Raw genomic sequence first — 12,528 nt, forward strand, 5'->3', positions numbered from 1 at the left:
AACATGAAAAAAAAGTATTGCAAAAACGCAGTGTAAACCTAGCCTTACAGCTGTAATACAGCTGTAAAAATAAACAAAAAGACAAAAAAAACCAGTTTCATTGTACTGTACAGAGTTTTACATAACAAAAAACGTGTGAAGTTTAGCCTAAAGAGTTGTGCGGCCTTGCTGAAAGGTCAAAGGTACCAACCTGCGAAGCTGCACAGATACCAATAACAGGCAGCTTCTTGCTTTCTAAGTTTCTGCTTTATTTTTCCAGATGTCGCTAATAGCTGTGGGAAAGACCAGTAATGTCTTCAGGACAAGGATGGGCAAGCCGCGGCTATAAATATGCTGTCAAATGGGCGATAAAACCAAATTAAGGAACCGGAAACTCTACAACTAACCAACACAGGAAAAAGCAGAAGTGGATAACTAGTGGCATCCAAGTACAGTTCAAAGAAATAGTTACTAAGAGATTCTCATGTAAGACACTGCTATGGGCAGTCAGTACACATGGATAAAACATGCCCAATAGTCAGATTTTATACAAAAATAGCACTCATTTACCATATGACCACTACTGTCATGTCAAATGAGAACATGTAAAATGTGCATGAGAAAAGTGGTTTGCAGCAGCCACATGGACCCTAGTAGCCTGTACTATGGAGCTAAAGGAAAATACACAATGGCTCCAGCACCCCAAGGCTATGTTCACACTACGCAAGGTTCGCAGAAATCAAGCAGAAACTAAGGTTGCCTGTGATTTCTGCAGGCTGAGGGAATCCCGGCTGGAGTGTATACACATAGTATACACTCCGGCCGGGATCCCTAGCGGCGCCATAGAAAACTGACATGTCAGTTTTCTGGGGCCGCTATTCAGTGAATAGCTGTCACAGAAAACCCTGTCAGTTCACACAATGGAAAGAGCAGCTCCTGACGCACGCTCCATTGTGTGCTGTGCAGAGTTCTGATGCGGGCGCTTACGGATGTGCCCGCATCAGAACTCAGTGGCGCTTAAGATCATCCGGCCGGTACTGCAGTGCCAGCCGGGATGATCTTTTCTAAGACCGGCCGTTCCGTGACCTGGCTGGGTCACGGAATGGCCGGCATCATACTAAGTGTGACCAAAGCCTTAGACTGTGTTGTGCCAATGTTTGTTTTGCCGACGTCTTAACATCAAAAGATGCTAGAGCCAGACCTCTATAAGTATACAACTTCACTAAATAACCAGAAAGAACTAGATTAGGCTATGTTCCCACAACATGGAGGCAAAAAAAGGCTGTTATTTTGTAACAGATGTTATGAAACAGGTGGCCTTTTTTCATTTTAAAATAATGGCTGTTTGGCTTCAAAATGGTGGCTGTCCTAAAAGACAGCCATAAAATGGCCCCCCCCCCAAAAAAAAAAAAAAAAAAAAAAGACGTGTGAAAGTGAAAATCTGCAGAAGAAGTCGTCCTAAAGCGTATCCAAGGAGGACTCTTCTGTAATGAAACACTCCCCTAAACTTACAATGCAGAGTTTCAGTGAGAAGAGTCATCAAGGATATAGAGATGTATTTATTTTTTTAAACTTAGTTTTTAAAGCAACTCTGTATCCAATCCCGCCTGGGGCATTCCTAATGATGAAGAGGGTGGCACGGTGGAGAGGCGTCACAGGCCTAGGGCACAGACACTCTAGGCCACGCCAATTTGACACAGGGCTGCAAGTTTAAAAGTTGGTTTATTTGGACAATAACTGCATTACCTGCCTAAAGGACTCCAGGACAGATCTTGGATTAAAAGCAACTATCCAACGGTGTGGTGGCTGCTCTGCAGCAGCTGCGACCGGTCACTTGCTAGATGGTACTGTGTGACTTCACTACTGTAGTGGTTGGTCGGTGGAGTATAGCTCAGCCAGGTGGTATGCTGTCATGATGCCAGTGCTAACTCCGCACACAGGTATGGAGGCACAATTGCTTTTAGTTTTTTGTGGCTGGCTATACCCTTCCCCAATGGTCGGTGACCTGCCGGGCTGTGATGGGTCCCGTGGGCGCTCCCAGTGGTCTGGAGTGGAGTTATGACCCACCTGTACTGCTACCCACAGAAAGGGGAGATGACCCAAGGGCACAGAGTCCCAGTAGAATAAATAAACTTGTTCTTTACTAGTAGATCTTCTGTGATACAAGTGAATAGTATAATACAATGTTGACTTGCACAAACTAGATCTGCACCGAGAACTGTTGAGGTAGAAAAGTAGTATAGCAGTGCTTGGCTTGGTTGTGTGCTGAGAAGAGTAAAGAGAGTTCAGAGTAGTGGAGAGGAGTAGGTCGTGAGTCCCAACCCAGTGTAGTACTGTGCTCTGCCGGAACTTTATAAGAATACCTGAAAGAAGAATACTTGTGCCAGTGTTTTGACCTTTTTTGCTATACCACCTTTTGACCTGCAGTGTCGAGTTATCCTTCCTATCAGGGTGACAAGCCCCAGTCCTAGTTACCTGAGTTAAGCGAAGTGTCCAAGGGTGTCCCGATGTCACCTGCATTACGAGATACAGTTAGTAGGCTCTTAGCTGCTTTGCTCTATCTGGAGATCAGTTCCTCTACTGTTAGGATACTGTCTTGCACTGTGTTTAAGATGTTCACAGTGTGTGTTGGGGTGATCTCTGACTTGTCCTCTCTTTAGTTGTTTAGCACTACATTATAGGTAAAAGTGTTGCTTTAAGAAAGAAAGTCTGTGTTTTCCATAAGGATACAATACAGCTGGTCTGTCCCGGACAGGTAACCTGGCAGAGCCAGGCTCCAGGCAGGGATGCCTGATGTGTGTGTCTTACTCCTCTGAGAAAAAAAAAAAAAAGAACTGACTAAGTGTGGGGCTACACTTCCTCTCCCCATGTGACAACTTCCTACAGTGTGTGTAACAGCTCCTGTGAGTGGAGATTGCAAGAAGAAAGGAGAATCGTTTAGGATTTAATAAGTAGTGTTCGGCTAACATTGCTAAACTCAAACATTTTGACAGGTTCGCCTAACCCTCTGTGTTTAAATTCCTGCGGCTGCAGAAGATAGATGCCATACTAAGACCCCCAGGAAAACATGGGATACAGCCTGTGGCTGTATCCATATGTTCCAGGACTCTGTTCGAATAATGCTGCCAAACCCGGACATTGACAGGTTTGCTTAAAACTAACAATGAGATGTTATCTTAATACAGTAACTTGAATCACTGCACTGTTCTCCCTAATGGATGTAAACACTCCCTGTATTCCTCTCTAAACTGTGACCCCGATGTTGTCATGTGCACACACTTTCCCACAATCCCCCTTGGATTAGAGAACAACTGCCAGTACCTTCCTGGAGACTGCAGTTGAACTGAGAATTCCCGGATCACCTTAGAGGGTCACAAGTAGTCACCAAGGGCAACAGGTTATCAGAACAAAGCAGACACATGAGGATTAATAAGTCTATAGGCCTCAAAACACACTCAGAAATGCTTGGATATTCCTTTGGCAAATTTTGGGGGATATAAGCACAGGGCATGCTTTCTTGAATAATAGGCTGCTGCCAGAGATGCCTGGCAGTGGCTAGCCGACCTCCCCTGGCAGCTTTACTCCTAGGTGTAACGTTTAGCGATATCATAAGGATTTCTGGCTTACACATGAAGTACTACATACCAAGACATCGCCCCTTACATTAGTGGAGGTCCCAGAGAGACCCATTCTATAGTCCACAGAGAACTCTGCATTTTATGGTATTCCACAGTACAGTGTCGACTCATTCTGGCTGAGCATATGCCACCTTTTTAACACACTGGGTGCATAGGGACCAATTAATACATTTGGCGTCGTTGGCTGGAACGCTCCCAGCACATATGCCGGAAACAGTTCAGCGTGGCGTGAACACAGCCTAACATGCCAAGGGTGAACAGTGTTTGTTAACTAGTTTGATAGCTGAAAATCTGCTCCATTCAGGTCATTTGTGTTTAAAAGGAACCTGTCACCCCCTGTGCCGGGCTGAAGGCCACCTGACCCCCTGCTAAAGCCCCGGATACTTACCCCATCTCGCCAAGTCCCGTTCCTGGAGCCGGTCTCCGGACGGAGATATCCCAGTCTGAAGCCTGGCGCACGCGCACTGCTGAGACGAGTCCGATGCCCATAGAGAATGACTGCTTCATTCATTCTCTATGGGCCTCGGACTCAGCAGTGCGCGTGCGCCAGGCTTCAGACTGGGATATCTCCGTCCCGGGACCGGCTCCAGGAACGGGACTTGGCGAGATGGGGTAAGTATCCGGGGCTTTAGCAGGGGGTCAGGCGGCCTTCAGCCCGGCAAGGGGTTCACAGGTTCCCTTTAAAAACGACATATCCTGAAATATATGTAATTCAATGAGAGAAAATTATCACTTTTTGTGTAGCGTAGCTGCTGTGTTCAGCTATTTATACTGATTTACACAGAATAAAATCTTCCGCTACGTGTGGATATACCCTGAAGTGTTTTACAGTGCCGTAGTGAAGGAAGTCTCTGGTTCCAGTGGGCACTTCAATGTCCGGTCTATTCTTTACTCCACTTCTAGTCCTTGGCTGACCCTACAGGTGCTCTACCCCATGGTGAAGCCATCTATGCCCAGGACTTGCACATTAAAAGCAGCATCTCACATCCAGCACAGAATTCCTCTGAATTTTCTTTCTTGAACTTTCTGTAATTTTCATTTCCAAGCCAGGAGAACTTTGACAATATAAAATCAGAACCATATTCGGGATAAAATGCCATTGAATGACCATGTAAAAACAGATTAAGTAAAAATAAACAGATCTTGATCATCAAATTTTTGCCACTTCTGATTGATTAGTGTTTGATTACAGGGGGATTTTATATGATGATTGATGGAATAGGCTTAGGTTGCACCAGGCACCACAAACTTTATTATGTTTATGGATAAGTCGATTGGTAGCAATTTAGGACTTCTTCCTCCTAAAGGGAAACTACATAAATTCCTGGTACTGCACTAGAGCTTCTTGTAGCCAATGATAACCACACATTGTAGAACCCTCCAACAGATGGAAACAATAGACTAGCCCCATTCCAGTTACAAAAACAGGTTATCAGCCGTGTTCACATTGCAGTTTTGCAGAGTTTATTTTTTTACATTATTATTAGGGACTAGCGCTGAGCGAACTTGCTAAATGTTCAGGTTCATACAGTCGGGATTCCATAGGACACAATGTTATTTTAATTTTCAATAAATAGCAGCCAATGTTGTAATGGCCATTATTTATTGAAAATGTACATTGTGTGAACTTGTATCCATGTTTTCTTATAAAGCTCTATGGTTGCATCCAACTTCTCCAGCCACCAGGAGTCAAATGTCAATCATTCAGGTTCGGACGAACCAGACCTTTTGGAAAGTTTGCTCATCACTAAAGATGAGTGAACCTGGAGCATGCTCGAGTCGATCCGAACCCAAACTTTCGGCATTTGATTAGCGGGGGCTGCTGAAGTTGGATAAAGTCCTAAGGCTATGTGGAAAACATGGATATAGTCATTGGCTGTATCCATGTTTTCCAGACAACCTTAGAGCTTTATCCAAGTTCAGCAGCCCCCGCTAATCAAATGCCGAACGTTCGGGTTCGGATGGACTCTAACCCGAACCCGGTTCGCTCATCTTATCACCATTAAAGAACCTAATTTATTACATCTATCACTTCTGTGGGGGTTTCAGGGCTGAACCTCACAAAGCAGTGATATGTCAGTTTTTTTTGCCTGGTCTCCCACTGAAGTCCACAGCTGTGGGCTTTTTGATTTATGGTTTCAGAGACAAAAACAAACAATTTTATCTGTGAGAACATGCCCTTAAAGGGGAAGTCTCATGAAGACAAGCCCTGTCCAGAAGTGGAGCTTCCTCTGCTCATAAACCCCTTTCCCTTCTGAGCCTACAGAGAGCCATTCTGCACAGGAGTCCCGTTCTGTTTGACAGGCGTTACGTTATGTAGGGAGATAACCTCTTTGGATCTAAACCTACCATATGGATTTGGCAGGGTGCATGATATTTAAAAGGGCTGTCTGGATAAACTTTTAGATTTAGGCGAGTACCAATGCTTTTATTTTCTCCTACTATTAGCAGCACTACATATAAAGAAACATTTATCTAGACCAGTGCTTCTCAAACTATTTCTACTGGAGCCTCACCCAACAGACCAAGGCAATGCCTGGGCCTCACCAAATTGACTAAAAGGGTGCCGGGCCTCACTATCTGTGGTGAAAGTCTATTTAAAAGCTGAAAATAAATGCTAGGGCTACCTTTCACCCATCTCCCAAGCTCTATATGCTAATAATGCAAGTACAAAATACACTAATAATGTTGCTAAAATGGAGATTTGAGGACTGTGCAAATCATAGTTACTTTTGTGAAAACTGGCTCCACAGCTGGGCCTCACCAACAACTAGGGGGCGCCTCACACAGTTTGAGAAGCACTGATCTAGACCTTACTGTCAGTACCTAGCAAGAGTATCACGAGACAGACATCATGATCTTGTTTAACGTTAGAATATTCAATATATACTATGATGTCCCTAGGGTTACAAAGTAAATATCTGTAGGGACACAGTATTTTCTGCTACAAGAGCAGTATGAAACCATAAATCCTTACATTAAAGGGGTAGTGCGGCGGTAAACAATTCACAGAATAACACACATTACAAAGTTATACAACTTTGTAATGTATGTTATGTCTGTGAATGGCCCCCTTCCCCGTGTCCCACCATCCCCACCCGTGTACCCGGAAGTGTGGTGCGCTATACATACCTGTCACGTGCCGACTCGTCTCCGATCTTCAGTCTGCGATGTCGTCTTCGGACGGCCCGGCCGAATCCCTCCGAGCGTCCTGAGCGACGAGTCGGCACGTGACAGGTATGTATAGCACACCACACTTTCGGGTACACGGGTGGGGGTGGTGGGACACGGGGAAGGGGGCCATTCACAGACATAACATACATTAGAAAGTTGTATAACTTTGTAATGTGTGTTATTCTGTGAATAATTGTTTACCGCCGCACTACCCCTTTAAAGGGGCTGTTCACCAAAAAGGTTTTTCTTTCAAATCAACTGGTGCCAGAGATTTGCAATTTATGGTCTATAAAAAATCTCATGTCTTCCAGTCTCAAGTCTTAGCAGCTGTATGTTGTGTAGGAAGTGGTATTCTTTCCAGTCTGGAGAGCAGGACAGGTTTTCTATGGGGATGTGCTCCTGCTCTGGACAGTACCGGTCACGGACAGAGGTGGCAGCAGAGAGCACTGTATCAGACTGGAGGGAATATGCCACTTCCTGCAGGACATACAGCAGCTGGTAAGTAAGGAGTTTTTTTTTGTAGAAATAAAATTACAAATCTCTGGCACCAGTTGATTTTAAAGAAATTTCGGTAGACCGACATTAACCCTTTGATGCTGCACAAATACTGTCACAAACCCTTTCACTATCACAGACCACCAAAAGTACTAACATTAGCCCCTTGACTGTCACAAACCTGGATGCTATGCTTAATTGAAAATATTAGGGTGCTGTATGATTTGTGACTTTCCGTACTGCCTGGCTAGAGGCCCAGGTCCCCAAGTATTACACCAGCAAAAGGTTTAGAAGGTCTCAGCAGATTAAATGAATATTACACATAGTATAACTCAGTTTAGTGGGTATCCATGTCATACTGTGGTAGGGACAGACACTTAAAGCCAGTCTGTAGAAGTCATGAGATGGCAGAAGCCCAAAGGGAACACATAGCTATCAGTCAGTGACAGGAGAAGCAGATTATTTCTGCAAGAATTCTAGGGAACAGTGAGAAAGCAGTATTAGTTCCCCTGCAGAGAAGTGGGCCCGACCATTCTAATGTCTATAAATGGCAGCCCTCCCTAGTCATACAATACTTACAACAACGTAAGAATCCACTGAAAGTCATTTCTATTGAAGGCTGAATCAACTGTACGATGCAAGTGGCATATACTGTACACACCATCAACTTATAAGCTTGTAAAGTAAGGGGGGAAAAAAAGAGGAATGATTGGTTTACAATATACACCAACTATTCCACAGACAGCTACTGTTCAAAATAGCTTTATCACCTTAAAGGGATGCTCTACCCACAATCTGTCCCCCCCAAACCACTTGTACCTTAGGATAGCTGCTTTTAATCCAAGATCTGTCCTGGGGTCTGTTCGACAGGTGATGCAGTTATTGTCCTAAAAAAACAACTTTTAAAAAGGGGTTATCCAGCTCTACAAAATCATGGGCACTTTCTTCCTGAGACAACCCCACTTTGTCTCCAGCTTGGACGGGGTTTTGCTGCTCAGTTCCATTGAAGTGAATGGAGCTTAATTGCAAACCGCACCTGAACTGGAGACAAGAGTTGTGTTGTCTCTGAAAGTTGCCATGTTTTGGCACTGGAGAACCCCTTTAAACTTGCAGCCCTGTGGGCTGGGGCTTAGATCGTGTTTGCATTAGGTTGGCACAACCTCTCCGTCCCTCCTCCCCACCCTCCTGATCATTAGGAATGCTCCAGGCAGATTTTCTCCTATTCATCACCTGTGTCAGCGCGACACATGGACTGGATCGTTAAGGCACCTGTGCAACGTTCACTACAGAGGAATGGGAAAAATGGTGAAGAGGGCGGGGAGGAAGGACGGAGGGGTGGTGCAAAGTTAGGGCACAGATTCTCCAAGCCACGGCCGTTGGGCACAGGGCTGCAAGTTTAACAGTTGTTTAGGACAATAACTGCATCACCTGCTGAACGGACCCCAGGACAGATCTTGGATTAAAAGCAGCTATCCGAAGGTACAAGTGGTTTGGGGGGGGGGGGGGGGTGTGACAGTCACTTTAAGGCTATGTTCACACTTTTTTTTTATAGTGAAAAAAGTGCACCAGTTTTTTCTTTGCAATTACAGCTGTAAAAAATGATCATGATTATTTACAGCTGTCCTTATTTAAAAAAGAAAACAAACAAACGTAAAAAAAAAAAATAGCTGCTATTATGGAAAAAACTATCCCCCCCCCCCCCCAAATAAAAACGTGTGAACATAGCGTTAATGTGCCTAAACTCATTCAATATACCACCATAACATAGGCACAGACTCAAAAAAAGGGCCTGGGCTATCTGGGATCCCTCTCAACATTTATTTGAAAACTGCCCCAGATGCCAGTGTCCTGCTGATCAATGTATGGACAAAGGAGAAAGCCTACTAGATCTATATGTGTTATAATTTTTCTGTGTATAATGTGGACACTGGCAGTGGCGAGAAGGGGAAGGTAAAAACCTCCTTTAGGGTAAATTTACACGGACGGATCCGCCGGGAGTCTTACGCACGATCCAACCGTGTGAATTTACCCTTAAGGCAGGATCCACTATTTGGAATAGCAGAGAAGGTCAGCTTCTATTTCCTCAAACACAACATGGAGCATGCATACAACAGTCCCCTATACAAGTCATTTTCCAGCTTTCGAAATTTGGGGAAGGAAACCCTTCACTGTGGAAAGTGTAAGCTGAAAACATTTTGACATACCTCCAATAGGGAATAGGTAAGTTAATGCCTCTTGTCTTTAGTATAAAGTAGTAAGTAGTCCCCTAAGCCATTAGCCGTGGAAAAGATAAATCAATGGTTCCAGAAGTAATCCATTCTGAAAAACAAAAGGTGTGATATATTAGAATATACAAGCGACATTACAATGGACTCATTGTCGCTGGGTATGACCTCTTCCAACATCTCATTACTCCTCATTCATACATTTCTATAAATGTAACATTACAAATCACATATTTACATTACAAAGAATCTCTGTACATGTACAAAGCAGGGATTGAAAGAAAGAATCTATAAACTTTGTCATCTATAGAATTCATACCCCTAATGAAGCATCTCAAGAGACAGTATAGGAATCACTGACTGTAAGGATGGCCACACATAGCACTTTTCTCCTGTTCAATGACTCCAGAAGTAGATGTTAAACACAGCTATAGGACTCAATTTACTTTCAAGATGCTAAAAGAGAGAGTGTCCTGTTGACATCCAGCTGGAAGGTATATAGTCGGTATATAGTTTTTGTGCACTCTGCTTCACTTTCCTATAAAAGAGGAAATTCTGCTAGATTTATAATGGGATGCCTAAGGGCAACATATGCCGCTTGTACAAGTCAGAATCTCCAAACTCTTGATGCAAATGCAGTGTGAACGGAGCCGACAGTTCTAATTCTAATTCTATTTAGTTTGTATGCCCCTAATCATACTGTGGTTGCCTGACTGAACAGTTCAGAGGATCCTTCAGCCCTCCAGCTGTTGCAAAACTACAATTCCCATCATGCCTGGACAGATCTGTACTTTCTATCAGTACTTTGCTTGCGTAGCAACATTTTGATCACTTTTTGTTACAATTTTTTGCACTTGGTGGATTTTCGCGCTTACGCCATTTACCTTGTGAGATCAGGAATGTGATAATTTAATAGTTTGGGAGATTATACACTCAGTAATACCAAATGTTTATTTTTTTTTATTTATATTTATAAAATGAGAAAAGGGGGGGGATTCAAACTTTTATTAGGGGCTTTTTATTGTTAAATTATTATTATTTTATTTATATATTTTTTTTACACATACATTATTAGAAGTCCCCCTGGATGACTTCTAATACAACTACACTGATCCCTCAGAGATCATTGCAGTATATTTATACAGCAATGATCAATTAGATCAGTGCTGTATTCCCATAGATTACCAAGCCAGGATAAGCATGAGTTGGACGCTGAGGCCCGGCCAAGTAAGATGAAGGGATCTCCCCTCTGCGATCGCATCGCAGGGGGAAAATCCCCCTACTACACACCAGGGATGGCTATTTAGGAATTTAGAGATATTTGAATGCAGCTGTCAATTTTGACAGCTGCATTTAAATGGCTACTTATCGGCGCTGCGATTGGAATGCGACGACTAATAGCTACGGTCGCTGGCTTCAGATAGCAGCCGTTTAGAGCAGGGTCACTACGCAAACCCTTACTGAAGCGCCACCCACAGCAGAATGTACATGAACATTGAATAATAAAACTGAATTCAAGAACAAGGGGACATAATCTGAGTTGGGGGAAAGGTCAGAAACATCACAAGAAATTAAGTGAAAGAGTAGTAGATGCTTGGCACAAATTTCTAAAAGATGTGGTTGGTAAATATATAATAACTGAATGTAAGCCTGCCTGGGATAAACATATCTATGAACTACTAATAGGGCAGACTAGATGGAACTAGTGATGCACGATGCACCGAAATATCGATACTACTATCGATATTTCGGTCAGAAAAACGGTTCGATACCAGGATTTCCTGGTATCGATACTTCATGTTAATCTGCATAATAGTGCAGATTAACATGAAGTATGGTGCAGAGAACACGGCCGGCAGCTACCTGAGCGCCGGCCGTGTTCTGTGTACCGCCCCCTGCCCCCTGGTGTCCCCTCTTCCGCCCGCGAGCTCTCCGCTCCCGGCGGCGCCAAATTTAAATAGCCGGCACACAGCGATCGCTAGTGCCAGCTATTTTAAAGGGTAGATGTCATAACAGACAGCGGCATTTAACCCCTGCAGAGCAGCTCCATATGCAGCACGAGTCTGCTGCATATGGATCGGCCCCTCACTGCTAATGACTGCGGCCTGCAATCCCGCGGGCGGCAGTCATTCAACCATTCCAAATACGGGACCCGCCGGTGCTGCGGCAGCGGTCCCTTACACCAGCCAGTTCCCCAACCTCCGGGTCCACAATCCTGTCGCCCCCCCCCCCCCCGTTCCCGCGGGGCACACCGATACAGTGGCACAACAACTCCCAGAATACCTTCTTGTGAGGAGTTGTTGTTCACAAGGAGGCATGCAGCAGCATACCTCCTTGTGCACTACATCCCCCAGCATACCTCTTTGTGCACTACATCCCCCAGCATACCTCTTTGTGCACGAGGAGGCATGCTGGGAGTTGTAGTGCACAAGAATGTATGCTGCACGGAGTTGTTGTGTCAGGAGCTGCACAACTGCAATTCCCAGCTTACCTCCTTGTGCACTACAACTCCCAGCATACCTTCTTATGGGGAGTTGCAAAGCACAAGGAGGTATGCTGGGAGTTGTAGTGCACCAGGAGGTATGCTGGGAGTTGTAGTGCACCAGGAGGTATGCTGGGAGTTGCAGTTGCGCGGCAGCAGCCTTTCAAAACATCCCAGCATACCTTCTTATGCACTACAACTCCTAGCATACCTCCTTGTGCACTACAACTCCCCACAAGAAGGTATTCTGGGAGTTGTTGTGCACAGAGAGGTATGCTTGAGGTTAGAGGGGAATAAAAAAATGTAAAAAAGTGTTTTAACCTCTTAAGGACGGAGCCCAAAATGGCCTTAAGGACCGGACCAAATTTCAGGAATATGACCAGTGTCACTTTATCCTTTAATAACTTCAGGATGCTTTTACCTATCCGGCTGATTCTGAGATTGTTTTCTCGTGACATATTGTACTTTATATTTCTGGTAAATTTGAGTCGATACTTGTAGCCTATCTTTATGAAAAAACCCAAAATAACGTGAA

General features: G+C 44.3%; 1 long non-coding RNA gene across 1 annotated transcript in view; it reads right to left on the bottom strand.

Annotated features, from left to right (window-relative positions):
* LOC138792491 (uncharacterized) overlaps positions 1 to 12,528 on the bottom strand; it is a 128,799-nt gene that overhangs the window by 49,105 nt on the left and 67,166 nt on the right. Inside the window, exon 2 of the long non-coding RNA XR_011363149.1 lies at positions 9,491 to 9,605. This is a non-coding gene — a long non-coding RNA (uncharacterized lncRNA). The remainder of the gene's footprint in view (positions 1 to 9,490; positions 9,606 to 12,528) is intronic.

The sequence above is a fragment of the Dendropsophus ebraccatus genome, chromosome 5, assembly GCF_027789765.1.
Source record: "Dendropsophus ebraccatus isolate aDenEbr1 chromosome 5, aDenEbr1.pat, whole genome shotgun sequence".
NCBI classification, from domain to species: Eukaryota; Metazoa; Chordata; class Amphibia; order Anura; family Hylidae; genus Dendropsophus; species Dendropsophus ebraccatus.